A 14816-nucleotide genomic window follows, 5' to 3' on the forward strand; every position below is an offset into this window, starting at 1 on the left:
TATATTATAAGCCCAATTTCGATGAATAATGAGGAAGTTATGGCCAAATTACTAAACTGGGCCCGGTTTGATATTTATATGCGGCCCAATGATCTAGAGGAGGGCCTAATATTGATTTATCATTCCTAATGCAATTAGAATTGATTATAGTCTCCTAAATTCTTCTAGAAGGTTCTTTTCATTCCTAATTTAATTAGCATTGATAAATTGACTTTAGTTGACTTTTTAGAGTTTTAATCAGAATAAAAGAAGTGTTTTTAAGGAAAATACGATTTTTCCCTCCTGTACGGCTAAATTTTATCAAAATTAAGAAAACGCGTGAAATTGTTTTCTAGCGCCTGACAACAGGATTAGCGTCTGGCGCTAATGTCTGGCGTTTGGCGCTAATTCGTTTTATTCTCTTTGAAACTCTGATTTGTTTTTCTATCCATCCGGCTGATTTTCTCTATAAATAGCCTCCTAAACCTCCGTTTAAAAAACTATCAATAATCAACAACTCTCTAATTCTAGTTCTCTCTATCTCTCTCTTTCTCTTTATCTCTCTCTTTCTTTTCTAAACCAACCCTTTTGCATACAAAATTCCGCATTCACAAGATCTAGAAACACCTAGCCAAGTTCGAAGTTGCCTTTACCCTAGACGTGAAAGTTTTTAATTTCTGAGGGTTTGGTCCCCAATCTCTATTTCAATTATTTAATTTAATTGTTTGATTGTTTTTATTATTTTCCTTGAAGTTACTAATGTGTGTATTTTATTATTAGAAAGAGGTGAGAGGCATCCAAGTAAATGCTTTAATTGATTTTATTGATGTTATGATATAGAAATCATGTCTAGGTTATTATTATGATTCCTAGTGTCATGTTAGGGCGTTTTGATCTTCCTAGTATCATGTTTAGGGTAATAACTATAATTTCTAATATCAAATATGCTTATTGTGATTCCTGTGATGCTTCCTATTCTCTTCCTAATATTTATGTTAGTATCATGTTAGGGTTAAAGATTTGATTTTTTATTGTTTAGTGACATGCTAGGGTTTGTTATTAATCTTGTTAGTATCATGCCTAGGATCTTGCTATTATTATGCTTTAACATGATTATGATTATTTTAATTGTCATGATGATGATTATGATTATTTTGATTATTATTATGGTTTATTATGTTGCTTGATTATTATTGTTATTGCTTGATCCCACCTTTTATGCATGTTTAAAGGGAATTCGTACTTGTAATCACGCTTAATAAGATAATTAATAATCTTGTTCAGGGTTAATATGATTATAATTCAAGTGATCGCCAATAATAGTTTTATTTGTGCATTAATATTCAACCAACATAGATAAATAGGTTTAGGGTAAACCTAATGATTGCATATTAGTCAGAAAGCGCACATGAATACGATCAGAATAAAGTAGAGGCCTATTATTAGGGCAGGTTCAATCTCTTTTAGGTTGGATTTGTACCTTCATCCCCGAACACCAGTCATGGTTCCAGACCTATTGGAGTTAACGATCTCCTGGATTGTTAAGGGGTGTAACCTTCACCCTGTGAACGGTTTTCAAGTTCCTAAAACTTGTTGGCGACTCTTTTGCTCTAGCTTCCTTCCCTTTGGACGCCACCATGCTTTAGTGTATGATCACAGTGGGGTTCAAGTTTGGGGTAATGCTTGAAATATTCCCTATAGTCATGATGATTTTGATAACAATGAGAGTGAACATGTGAACTATGTGTCAAATAACAACAATGTGCAAAGGTTTGATAATCAAAGGGGTCAATGGAATAGGAATTACCAAAACCAAGGTAATTTTGACAACTATAACCAAGGTGGTGGTTATAGGAACCAAGGTTCTCGAGGTAACTATAACAATCAAGGTTATAGTATCCAAAATCAAAACCAAAATTATGGTAATAAAAACCAAGGTTATGGAAATCGTAATCAAGGTGGTGGTAACCATAATCAAGGTTATGGTCAAAATCAAAATAGGGGTATTTGGAACAATCAAGGGAGAGGCAATTTTCAAAATAATGCTCAAATAGGCCCTCCACCCGGATTTGCTCCAAAGACTCAAGGTGATAATTCCTATTCACAATCCTCTTCCTCTAGGACTAATTTTGAGGAAACCATGATAACCAAACAAAGTTGTTGAACACTTACATGGCCGTAAGTGACAAGAAATCCAATGAGATGATGACTCATAATAAGATGCTTGAAAACCAAATTTCTCAACTTGCCAATGCTTTGAAAGACCATGCTAGTCCTTCTTCTTTACCTTCCTAAGGCTTAGATCCCAAGAGACCCGTGAATGCTATTGTTACAAGGAGTGGTAAGGTTCTTGAGGAGAGTTTGCCTAGGAAGAGTGAAACTAAGGAGGTCTTGGTAGAGAATGAGAGAGATGGTGCATCTTTGAGTGAGGTTGTGATTGAGACACCTAGAGACTTAGAGAGGTGAGAGTAGAGAAAGAAATTGTGAAACCCAAGCTTCCATATCCAAAAAATTCATGAGACATAAGTTGGATGAACAATTTGGAAGATTTATTGACATGCTTAAGCAACTTCATCTTTCTCTACCATTTACCGAAATTGTTAACCAAATGCCCAATTATGAAAAATTCCTCAAAGACATTTTTAGTGGTAGGAGGACTTGTGATGTGGTGGAGATGGTCAACTTGACCGAGAATTGTAGTGCAATTATAATGAACAAGATGTCACCCAAGTTGAAAGATCCCGGAAACTTCTCTATCCCTTGCGCCATTAACAAGATGCAAATTGATAATGCCTTATGTGACTTAGGAGCTAATGTTATCCTAATTCCATATTCGGTTAATCAAAGACTTGAGTTAAGGGAACTTATGCCTTCCAAAATTACCTTGCAATTGGCCGATAGGTCAATTAAGATTCCTAAGGGGAAGGTAGAGGATTTTCCTTTGAGAGTAGGGAAGTTTGTAATTCCGGTAGATTTTGTGGATGTTGAAATGGATGAATATGCTAACATTCCTATTATTCTTGGTAGACCTTTTCTTGCTACTTCGGGTGCCATGATAGATGTAAAGAGTGCAAAAATTTCACTCAAGGTAGGAGAAGAGGTCATTGAATTTGATTTGAATTAAAGCATGAAGTATCCATGTTCCTCTTTAGAAAATTGCATGTTGATTCATTCTCTTGATCTTGTATTATCTTCCATGCATGAGCACTTGCTCACTTTTAATGATCCTCTTGAGAATGTCCTGTTGAATAAGGATAAGATAGGTGCTCCTATCAAGGAAATGGCAATGTATTAGCATGGGCGGACCCACGTTAGGACAAGTGGGGACCATTGTCCCCCCACTTTCAAAACAAAAAAATATAGAGAATTTTTTTTATTTTTTTTTAAAAGAAATCAATCAGCAAGAAGCCTTGTACATCACGTGGGTTAAGAGAAAGAAGAAAAGAAAAAAAGGGAGGAAAAAAAGAGAGGAAAGAGAAAAGTTTGAATATTGAAAAACCTAAGAGAGAGAAAGTAGATCTTGCACCATTAAGGCACCGACCACCGCCCCACCAAGGCACCGATCATCGGAATTTTCGCCGCCACCGCACCCCTTACAGTCAGCCCCGCCGTTCCGGCAGACGGCAACCCACACAACAGGTTAGTTTTTTTTTTTTTTTTTCTAATTTTTATCTTAGATTATAAAAAAAATTAAAGAATTAGTTTATGAGTAATTGTGTTTATGTAATCATGTTTTTGAATTAATTTGTGATTTAGTTTATTTGTTATTAGTTTGTGAATTGAATTGTGATTTTGTGGTTTTGTGAATTATTTGGTGAATATGGTGAATGGAAGATTGAAACTTTGAAAGTAGACAAGTAGTTTGTGATTTTGTGAATTTAATTAATATGTAAATTAGTTTGTAACTTTGTGTATTGAATTAGTTTGTAACTTTGTGTATTGAATTAGTTGCATGAGAATTATCCTCTTATTCATTTGCTTATCAAGTTAATGTTGATTCTTCCCGTTGCTACGTCAAATGTTGAAATAGTCTTTTCGGCAATGACATATATCAAAAATAAATTGAGAAATAATATGGTGATCAACTTATGAACGATTGTTTGGTTACTTTCATTGAGAAAGAAGTATTTTTACAAGTCCTCGATGAAGTTATCATTGATCGATTTCAAAGAATGAAGACTCGGAGGTTTTTTTTAGTAGTATGTAACCGAATTGTATTATTTAATGGATTTTGGGATTGTAACTTTTTAGTATTAAACAACTATGTGCCCAAATTATTTGTATTATTGTGTACCCGTTTTTTTAAAAACAGGTTGATGTTAGTTGAATTATCGAAATTGTCCCCCCTTTGTCAAATTTCTAGGTCCGCCACTGTGTATTAGGATTTGCTAAATGGAAGCATCGAGGAAGTGGATGAGCATATGTGCATGAATATCTCAAGCCAAGAAGCTTTGCAAGCTGCCACTACAAAGGAAGGTAAAGGTGTACCAATGGTTGAGCTCAAACCTCTTCCATCACACCTTAGGTATGAATTTTTGGGACCCAAATCCACTTTTCCCGTGATTGTTAGCTCTTCTTTGAGTGAGCACCAAGCTCAAAAGTTGTGTGATGTTTTGAGGAAGCATCAAGGTGCTTTGGGATATACCATTGATGGCCTCAAAGGTATAAGCCCCGCTTTATGTACACATCACATAACTGTTGAGGAGGGTACTCTACCATCCATTGAGAGGCAACGAAAGCTACATCCCCAAATGGGAGAGGTAGTGAAGAAGAAGATCACCAAACTTTTGGATGCGGGAATCATATTCCCCATTTTTAATTCTATGTGGGTTTCTCCCGTTCACGTTGTCCCAAAGAAGGGAGGTATGACCGTGGTTGAGAATGAGAAAGGTGAGCTCATTCCAAAGAGGACGGTCATGGGATGGAGGATGTGTATAGACTATAGACGTCTAAACACATCAACAAAGAAAGATCATTTCCCCCTTCCTTTCATTGATCAAATGCTTGAAAGATTAACGAGGCACAAGTACTATTGTTTCCTTGATGGTTACTCGGGATTTTTCCAAATTCCTATTTAACCCGATGACCAAGATAAAACTATTTTTACTTGTACCTATGGTACCTTTGCCTATAGGAGAATGCCATTCGGTCTTTGCAATGCTCCCGCTACTTTCCAACGGTGTATGATGAGTATCTTTGGAGACATGTTGGAGGAGGAGATGGAGGTGTTTATGGATGAATTTTCTGTAGGTGGAGTTTCCATTGAGGCGTGCCTTGAAAATCTCGAAAAGTGTTTGGCAAGGTGTGAAAAATTGAACTTGGTGTTGAATTGGGAAAAATTCCATTTCATGGTTGAAGAAGGCATAGTCCTTGGGCACAAAATTTCTCACAAGGGCATAGAGGTGGACAAGGTAAAGATTGAGGTTATTGAAAAGTTGCCACCTCCGGTTAATGTGAAGGGTTTGAGATCATTTTTGGGCCATGCCGGGTTTTATAGAAGATTCATCAAGGATTTTTCGCTCATTGCAAAGCCCCTCAATGATCTTCTTCAAAAATATGTCGTGTTTATATTTGATGATAAGTGGTTGGAGGCATTCAATAAGTTGAAGAAAGCTCTAATCTCTACTCCTATTGTTCAAGCTCCAAGATGGGATTTACCATTTGAGTTGATGTGTGATGCAAGTGATTCGGCAATAGGAGGTGTCTTAGGTCAAAGAGTGGACAAGAAGCTACATGTGATCTATTATATATCCAAGACTCTCAATGGAGCTCAACGAAATTACACTACAACGGAGAAGGGATTCTTGGCTATAGTTCATGCTTTTGAGAAGGTTCGTTGTTATCTATTGGGTTCTAAGACCATAGTCTTCACGGATAATGCGGCTCTCAAGTAACTTTTTTCCAAGAAAGAGTCCAAGCCAAGATTGATCTGGTGGGTTCTTGAGCTTCAAACATTTGACATTGAGATTATGGATAAAAGAGGAGCGGAGAATGTTGTGGCGGACCATCTTTCTCGTCTAGATGATTCTCAAATTCATGATGATGGTTCTCTAATTGAGGATAGGATTCTTGATGACTTCTTGTATGCTATTAAAGCAAAGGAGCTCCCATGGTTTGCCGATTTAGTGAATTTTCTTGCATGTGGGGAGTTTCCTCCTTCCTTTTTTAAGAATCAAAGGAAGAAGCTCAAGAGAGAGGCAAGGCATTATGTTTGGGATGATCCTATCTTATATAAGTGAGGAGTCGATGGCTTACTTAGACGATGTGTGCCAAACAAAGAGGTGCCCAGTGTTTTGAAAATGTGCCATTCGGATCCAAGCGGAGGCCATATGGGTGTCTCTAAGACCGCCACTAAGGTACTTCAATGCGGTTTATGGTGGCCACATCTCCTTAGGGACTCATGGGGCTTTATAAAGACATGTGACCAATGTCAAAGAGTTGAAAACATCTCCAAGAGAAATGAAATGCCTCAACAACCCATACTCGAGTTGGAGGTGTTTGATGTATGGGGTATTGACTTTATGGGCCCATTTCCCTCATCTTTTGGAAATCAATTTATCCTTGTGGCGGTCGACTACGTGTCTAAGTGGGTGGAGGCCATTGCCTCCCCAACTAATGACCACAAGGTGGTTATGAAGTTGTTTAAGAAAATAATCTTTCCAATATTTGGGGTACCAAAGGCGGTGGGTAAGCGACAACGGTTCTCATTTTATTCACCATGCCTTTCAAAATATGTTGAGGAAGCATGGATTCCATCAATTATTTGGCCTCCCATATCATCCCCAATCGAGCGGTCAAGTAAAAGTCTCTAATCGTCAAATCAAGCTCATCCTTGAAAAGACGGTTGCGAGAAATCGAAAGGATTAGTCGGAAAAATTGGATGATGCTCTTTGTGCCTATCGAATAGCTTTCAAGACCTCCATAGGTACCACTCTATACCGCCTAGTCTATGGCAAGTCATGCCATCTCCCGGTTGAAATTGAACACCATGCTTTGTGGGCAATCAAGAAGATAAATTTTGACTTGGCAAGTGCGGGGGAGAATAGGTGGTTGGATCTTCATGAGCTAGAGGAGCTTCGGCTTGATGCTTATGATTGTGCTAGTGTGTACAAAGCTCGTTCCAAGGAAACACATGACAAGGTTATTGAGAAGAAATATTTTTGTGTTGGTGACAAAGTTCTTCTCTATAATTCAAAAATGAAGTTGTTTCCCGGAAAGCTTATGTCAAGATGGAGCGGTCCCTTTTTGGTCAAGTGTGTTCTTCCAAGTGGCGTTGTAGAGGTTTCAATGATGGATTCTTCTTCTTTGTTTAAAGTCAATGGCCATCGCCTCAAGAAGTATTTTGATGGTGCTTTTGTTGGCCTTGTTCACACATTGCTTCTCCGACAACCACCTTGAATGGGTGGTAATCATCGAGCTAACGACGTTAAACAAAAGCGCTTACGAGAGGCAACCCGGATTCTAACCTCTTTTCTCTCTTTTATTTTTGTTTGTTAATTAGTCTTTGTTTTTACTATTTTTCTTGTTTTTGATTTGTTTTGTAGGTTGCTTTCCATCAATAATTATGAACTTAGGGTGATTGATGAGGAGAGTACAAGAAGATTTTTTGAAGCAAGGGAGAGGACACCCCACGGGCATGGAGAGGCCGCTGGGGTTTCGGGCTTTAAAATGATAAAAAGTGCAAATTTCGACCAGGAACTCCCCGCGGTTGCCCCGCGGGCTACCTGCGGGCGTGGGTGAAAGAGAGAGGCCGCGGGTGAAATAGAGAGGGAGCGGCTCCTCAATAAGGCAAAAAATAGAAAAACTAAAGAAATTAACCTTTTCGTAGCGATTATTTTAACCTTTAGTATTGATTGTAATTGCAACAAAAATCTTTTCCAACGAGTGGTCGTTCGATACAATATCCCCCGTTGCCTTAGCCTTTAGTAGTGATTTTCAATATCGCTGGGGTTGGCCTCAATAATCGATACGAAAAACTACATCCAATCGTGGTGATTATTGTAGCGATTACAATCGCTATAAATGTTTAACTCATTTTCTTCAAAAAAAAAAAAAACATAAGTATGATCTTTATAAGATTCGAACATGCAACCTCAAACTCTTATATTAAATGTTTCACCAATAAGCTATGACATATTTTATGTATTCTTTGTCAAACAATATTTATATATCTAGTGTTGAAAAGGCATTTTGTATCGATTTTTATGATTTAGTGGCGATTGTAAATGATACGATTTCTAAAAATTATATAAATGTGTAAAAAAAGTGTTGGTATGTATTATTATGTTTTCCGTATCAATTTTATATGGGAAAACCATGGCGATTGTAAAAATGATACGACATCCTTAATTATTTCACAAACATACTTGCATACTATAGCGAATGCACAATCACTACGAAATAATCGCTACGGAAAGAGATTTTTCTTGTAGTGATAATCTGTTTGTTGCCGTGGGCTACCCGCGGGCGCGGCGAAGTTGAAACGGCCGCGTCAATCAGGAGAGCCTGCGGACCATCTTTAAGGTAATTTTTGTTGGGGTTTGGTGAGTCCGACTCACCGCGGAAACAAACTCAAAAACAAGACCGCACTCGCAATAAATAAAACCATAAACATAATTAAATTAAACACAAGATTAAAATAAAATGATTACCTTTTGGAGCATGCTTCGCCCGACCAAATGGGCTCTTACTTGAAAGCTTAGCCCCGAAAACACGAGAGCCTCCAACAAAAATCCACCCGCAAGAACGACTACTGACTTTTAGGTCCGTTGCCTCGAGGTTAGCGAGGCCCGACCAAAACTCGAGTATTATATGAGTTTAAGGGTTTTTGCAAAGGCAATGCCCTATTGAACTCTTACTCAAGCAAAGAATTCTCAAGCCATGATTTGGCTATTTATAAGGAAGGATAGCTTGTGAATTCCACTCATCTTTCAATGTGGGACTTTTTCACAAAAAGATCCCACATGGAATGATTTATGAATTCAACCCTTAGTTAAATAAACCAAGGAACAAGTAACAAGTGTCACATGGTTAGGTGAGGACCACTTTCCCACTTGGTCCCCAAGGCATTTCACATGCATTGTGAACTAACCATGTGTCACCCAACCTTGAGCCCCAAGTTGGGTTCGGTTGGGCCACTTTCTTTTGGCCCGTGTCCATGACCCATCACCCGGGTCCACGACCCTTGCCACATGTGCTGCCAACGTGGCTTTCACGTGCGCTATCACATGGCGATTTTCCACGTGGCACGCTCCTATTTGGCGCGTTTTCCTAGCCTTTCCCGTGGCTAGGATTTTACTTGTTACTTGAAGCATTTTCCCATCTTGCCAAATCCCAAATTTTAGCTTGACATTTGAGATTCTCCGACGCTCGGTTTCGACGCTCCAAACTCGAATTTCCGACGTCTAAATATTAATTACTTGGGCGACTCATTAATTTCTTCTGAATTAATTTGTAGAGTCCGTTCGTTCATTTCTTGGGTTTGACCCGAAGGGTTCAATCAAGATTAAGCTGTAATATTAATTATACATTAATATTACCGATCGGAAGCGGCCTCCACCTAGGTATTCCGATCACTTGACCTTACTAAATATATTAGCTTTCTAATAATTCTGAACCCACTATCAGAATAATACACTTGTTCGAAGGACACCATTCCTTTCAATCTCCCACTTGTCATTCCGGACAAGTGAGCTTTCAGTGTATAGCCCCTTTCCTATGTCTCTTCATGAACTATAGGGTAAGATTATTCGTCATCCCTATTACGTCCAGAAGTGTTTCTTGAAATCCGAGTTTGGCTAAGCAGATGATTTCTAAAATCCATCAAAGCACGACCATGCGTTTTCATAGTCTCGCTCTTCGAGAGGCCTTGTAAACAAAAAGACATGCTCCCTATTGTTAGTAGGGGGACATTCCCAGTCTTGTAATGTAGCTTCTCTTACTAAGGAGACCTAGCCGCCTGAGTGATGTCGTTATAATCCTCTGTTACGGCAGACGTTTGACAATAATCAAAGCGGACTAGTACTCAAACAAGAAAGCTCACAATACTCATGGTCAAGGAAAAAAGGTTCCGATAATAATAATGAGAAGTATACTTATGACGATTTTTAATCTCTTAAAGTATTCTCATAGGTCGATCCAGTATGGTTCTAAACCAATACCTGTGCAAATGATTCATGACAATCATGTCCTTGTAGCACATGAAACGGTGCTATGAATCAAACTACACACTAATCTCATCTGGTCATTAATCGTCCATCGTTCAAATGACCTCGATTAGGGTTAATTTTTTATTATAATATTCAACGTTCACTTAATAGGTGGTTCCTTACCAAAACTTGTCTTGATACCCTATTTTGAATATTCCAAGAATCGAATGGACTCATTATTTAATTCTAAACCTGTTTCGGGGGTTTTTGTCCCTTGGGAGAGTTACAACACTGAAACTGGATTCGACTGAGGATGCCTGTACCTGCAAAGCAAACGGACCGTCGGATGGTCGGTGGTCCGCCTCCGAAGATTAAGTTAGTAAACGTTCGGTAATAAAACGTGCGGAAGTAAAGTTTATCTGCTTGGATTCCAAGCTCAGGTAAAGTGCTGTGTGTTCCTTGAAAACGACAGCTCTGTGGTAAGTGACGTGTTGTCTCGTATTGCGTGTATATTCTCTCTCCTTTTTTCTGTGTCCGTCATAAATGCCAGAATATCCCTATTTATAGGGTCCTTTTCAAAAGTGTGCCCCTCCTAGGATCTTGGTGACCTAGGAATTAGGTCACGCCGTTTTGCGGCGCCTCGGGATTTGGGCCTTTAGAAGGCTGCCATCCCAGGGCCAATTGCCTGAGTGACACGTGTCACTGTGCCCAAAAGGATTCGGAAGCGCCTTTTGAGTGACACGTGTCGCCACCTGAATGGTCCCTGCTGGACCTTCAGTCCACGTAGGACGGAAAAGAGTCCACCCTCCACGTGTCATCATTCCATAGGTCCAAATGGCACCTATATGGAGGACACGTGGCGCTTTCTAATTGGGCCACCTGGCCGGGTATAAAATACCCAAATCATTTGCCCCTCACAGGGGTCACGTGCATTGCACGTGACTCCTGTGACAGGTGTCGGTATCTGAGTGGTCAGATTAAAAAATTACTGGGGGGAAAAATTAGGGTTTTACCCCCCTATAAATAGTGAGGTTTGACCCCCCCTTAGATTCACACCTTTGCGAATCTCTGGAGAATCTTGGACTTTTTAACTTAGAGAATCTCAAAATTCCCAAAGTGTTTTAACTTTTCAAGCATCCGACACTCGGCCAATTGTCCGACTGTTCTTCAGCACACCAAGCGTCTTTCACCCTTCTTCTAAAGGTAACACCTGTTTTTTCATTTACTCTTCATTTTTTCTTGGTTTTCGAAAAATGGCTCCCCAATTGCATACGGCACGGCGTAGGATAGTGATCAGCTGGTCACCGGGGACGGCTGAATCTAGAACTAGCAGTGCCGAATGCTTGGCCAACGACCCTGCTTTGCGAACTTCTCCGAATCCGACCGTTTCCGTGTCTGTGCAGGACACTATGGCCAGAACCAAAAGAACAGCAAGGCAGTGTAGCTCCGATGGAGTTTTCTACCATTCGGATGGGTCGACTGTTTATTCAGACGGCTCAATAAGAGTGCCTCGAAGTGAGCTGTCGGAACATCCTGACAGCCTTCTTATCTTCCTCCTACCCCCCTATTACCATTCTCCCACATCTAGTGGAACTCCTAGTGATGGAATCCTGGGGGAGGCGGATGAAGAATATCAACCTGGGCCTCCTGGATAGGCGCCAGAAGAGAGTCTAGGGGAGGACCCCGCTGGCACCAGTCGGCGGTCCCCTAGCTCTGATGAGAGCTCTGATGACGAGTCGGCCTCGTCATCTTCTTCAGAGAATGCCTCCGTAACTTCAGAGGAGGCTAGATCAAATATAGATTCTGCCAGAGAGTCTCTGGCAGTGGATAGGGGGGAAAGCTGGGCCGAGCCGAGCGCTTCCAGGTGCTTGGAGAGAGCCCCATACTATCAGCATGTTCCGCCAGGCAGGCGGAGCGCCATGGCATCCGGCCTTGCCAATTTTAGGCGCAAGGTCGTCCTAGGCTATGGCTACACTTTGTCGGTCCCTAACGAGGGCGACACCATAACCTGGCCGAGTCTGGCCAGCTATCAGGACAAATTATTCGGCTGCTATGAAGCGGCCTTCCAGGCTGGCCTCCGCTTCCCTCTCCATCCGGCCGTGGAGAGGATCTTGGACGGATACCAACTGGGTATCTGGAAACTTGTACCCAACTCCTGGATCAATATTCTGAGGTACGTTGCCGCCTGTGAGATGCTGCAGGTGGACGCGAGCTTTGAAGCGTTCGCCCACATGCACTATCTGAGCAGGGCGCCTGCTAGGGGCGGTGAGGGCTGGTACACCTTGACCACTTGCAAGGGGTACATGATGGCTGTTGGCAAAGAGAACAAGTGGAAAGACTGGAGGACTAAGTTTTATATAGTCAAGTCTGCCGACAGCCGCCTGAACCAAAAGTATAACAGGTGGAATAAGGATCCACCTCTCCAAGCAGGCAGGAGCGCATTGCCGCCTATTCCCAGGCGGGCAAAGGAGGAGATCATGGACGCGGGGTTGTTTACCGTGTCCGTGTGGACGAATGATGAGGAGGACAAGGAGGTCACCCCTCAATGCTATCTCCCTTTGTACAAGTGGTTTGAAGAAGGAACATTCTTAGCCGCCTGTGGGCTAAGTTCTGAAATGCCGAGAGGTAGTCGGCCGTCTGTTTTATATGCAATTTACTTTTGCTTTTCAGTACCTGTTTAATGGTGCTAACACTTGTTCCTTTGTGCTGACAAAGCAATGGAGAAGCTCTCGGCCACAAGGAAGCCGGCTGTATCTGCTGCTCGATACAGGTCGAATGTCCTAAACAGGGCAGAAGCAACCACCCACACCAAAGTGGATGAGCAGAAAACTGGCGGCACCTCCAAGGTAGAAGATTGTTATACTTTCATTTCTGACCAATATTAAATTTGCCCGAATGATTTCTAACTGGCGTTTATCTTGCGTTGATGTAGGGTACGCCTTCCAAATCTCCTTCAAAACCGTCCGACCCTAAGGTCCAAAAGACAAGGGCGGGTGATGTGAGCGCATCCGGCAAGGGCGGCCGGAAGCACATTGCTCATAAGCCCAAGAAGGGCCCAGACGCCTCTTCTCTCGAAGCTGAAAAGGAGGTCAGCAAACCGGATGCCCAGAGGGCATCGAAGGGTGGCTTCAAGCAACCCACCGCTGCTGTCGGCTCAGCAGGAGAGAAGAGGAGTCTGGGGACAGAGGAGGAACCGAAGGACGACGGTAAAAACCATTCGTCTTTATTGTTCTTCCATTTAGATACACTTGTGTCATTTTTCCAACTTTCTTTCCTTCTCAGTTCCTGTGCAGAGGCCAACTGTAATCCAGATGGCCAAGTCCATGCTGAGGGCGGTTGATCCTGACGACAAGGCGTCTGTCAGAGGAGTCGGCACCCTGGACTTGGATGGCATCTTAGGGAACCTCTGCGAGGTATGAGTCTTAACTTAAGAAATTTTTTATTTTTTATTTTTTATTTTTTTTTTGCTCAAGTCTTTATCCGCCTGGTTTTAACCATTCGGCTATTTTTGCAGGCCATGCTGCGCGTCCAAGGGCTCAGGCAACCCCTCAAGGAGAATTCCAAAGAGGTAACAGTCGCTAAAGCTCGGGCCGAGTCCGCCTTGGATCGAGCTCAATTTGATATTGCTCAGAATGAGTATCTGACGCTTGATATGATGTATTCGCAGGCGGAAGCCAACATGCAGGTGAAGAAGGACCTGGACTCGGCCCGCCTGCGCATCACTTCCCTTAAGAAAGAAATTACAAATCTTAAGGAGAAGCTCGAGCCTCTTCAAGATGCCAAAGAAGAGGCCGAGAGAGTCAAGCAGAAGGTGGGTCGCCTGGAGCAGCGCCACAGCAACCAGGAGCACCAACTGAAGTCCAAGTTTGAGTCCGTGGCTGAGCAAGAGAGAGAGGCTCTTGTTAAGCAAATGATGAGCGATTATGATGCCATCATGCGGGACACTTGGGCGGCTGTGCAGCCGGACTCAGACTATCAGATTTGGAAATCCAAGTTTGATGAAGCCAGCAAAGCATTCGACGCTCGTCTTATTGAAGAGGCTGAGAATGCTGCGGCCGAGGAAAGCTCTGGGTCCGACTCTTCTGGGGAGTCGTCCTCTGGTGGTGAGGAGGAGGATCAGGCGGAGGAGTAAGAGAAAAATGATGAAGAGCAGCCGAAGGAAAACAGGCCGGCTGCCAATGAAGAGGCTCTCCCCAGATCACTTAAGCTTTTTATTTTTTCTGTTTCTGCGGCCGAATGGCCAAGTACTTTGTTTTTTCCGGCCTGCGTGCCGAGTATTTGTATTTTTACCGACCGAGGGGTCGGGTAATTTGACAATCTTTCTGGCTTTGCCAGATAACAATCTTAACCAATCGTCTGGTGACGATTGGTCTTTTTTAATTTGAATCATTCGGCCATTTGGCTGAAGTTATCCATATTCTGTCCTTTGAATTTTTTTGAATTTTTCATTGCATGTTTTTGGCTAAGTATTATAACCTGTATAGCATGCAAATGTTCTTGCCCCTGGACGGATGTCAAGTGGTTTTGGTTTATTGGATTGATTGACTTAGAAATTGTTGATACTTAGAAGAGTATTTATGGTTTCTAAGTCAATCAATCACTATGGTAATTGCCCCAAACCACGCGGCAGACGTCCATCCAGAATTGGCAAACATAAGTGTTCATTCGGCCATTGGCTCGAACTAAACT

This window comes from Chenopodium album, chromosome 1, assembly GCF_948465745.1.
Source record: "Chenopodium album chromosome 1, dcCheAlbu1.1, whole genome shotgun sequence".
Classification (NCBI taxonomy): domain Eukaryota; kingdom Viridiplantae; phylum Streptophyta; class Magnoliopsida; order Caryophyllales; family Amaranthaceae; genus Chenopodium; species Chenopodium album.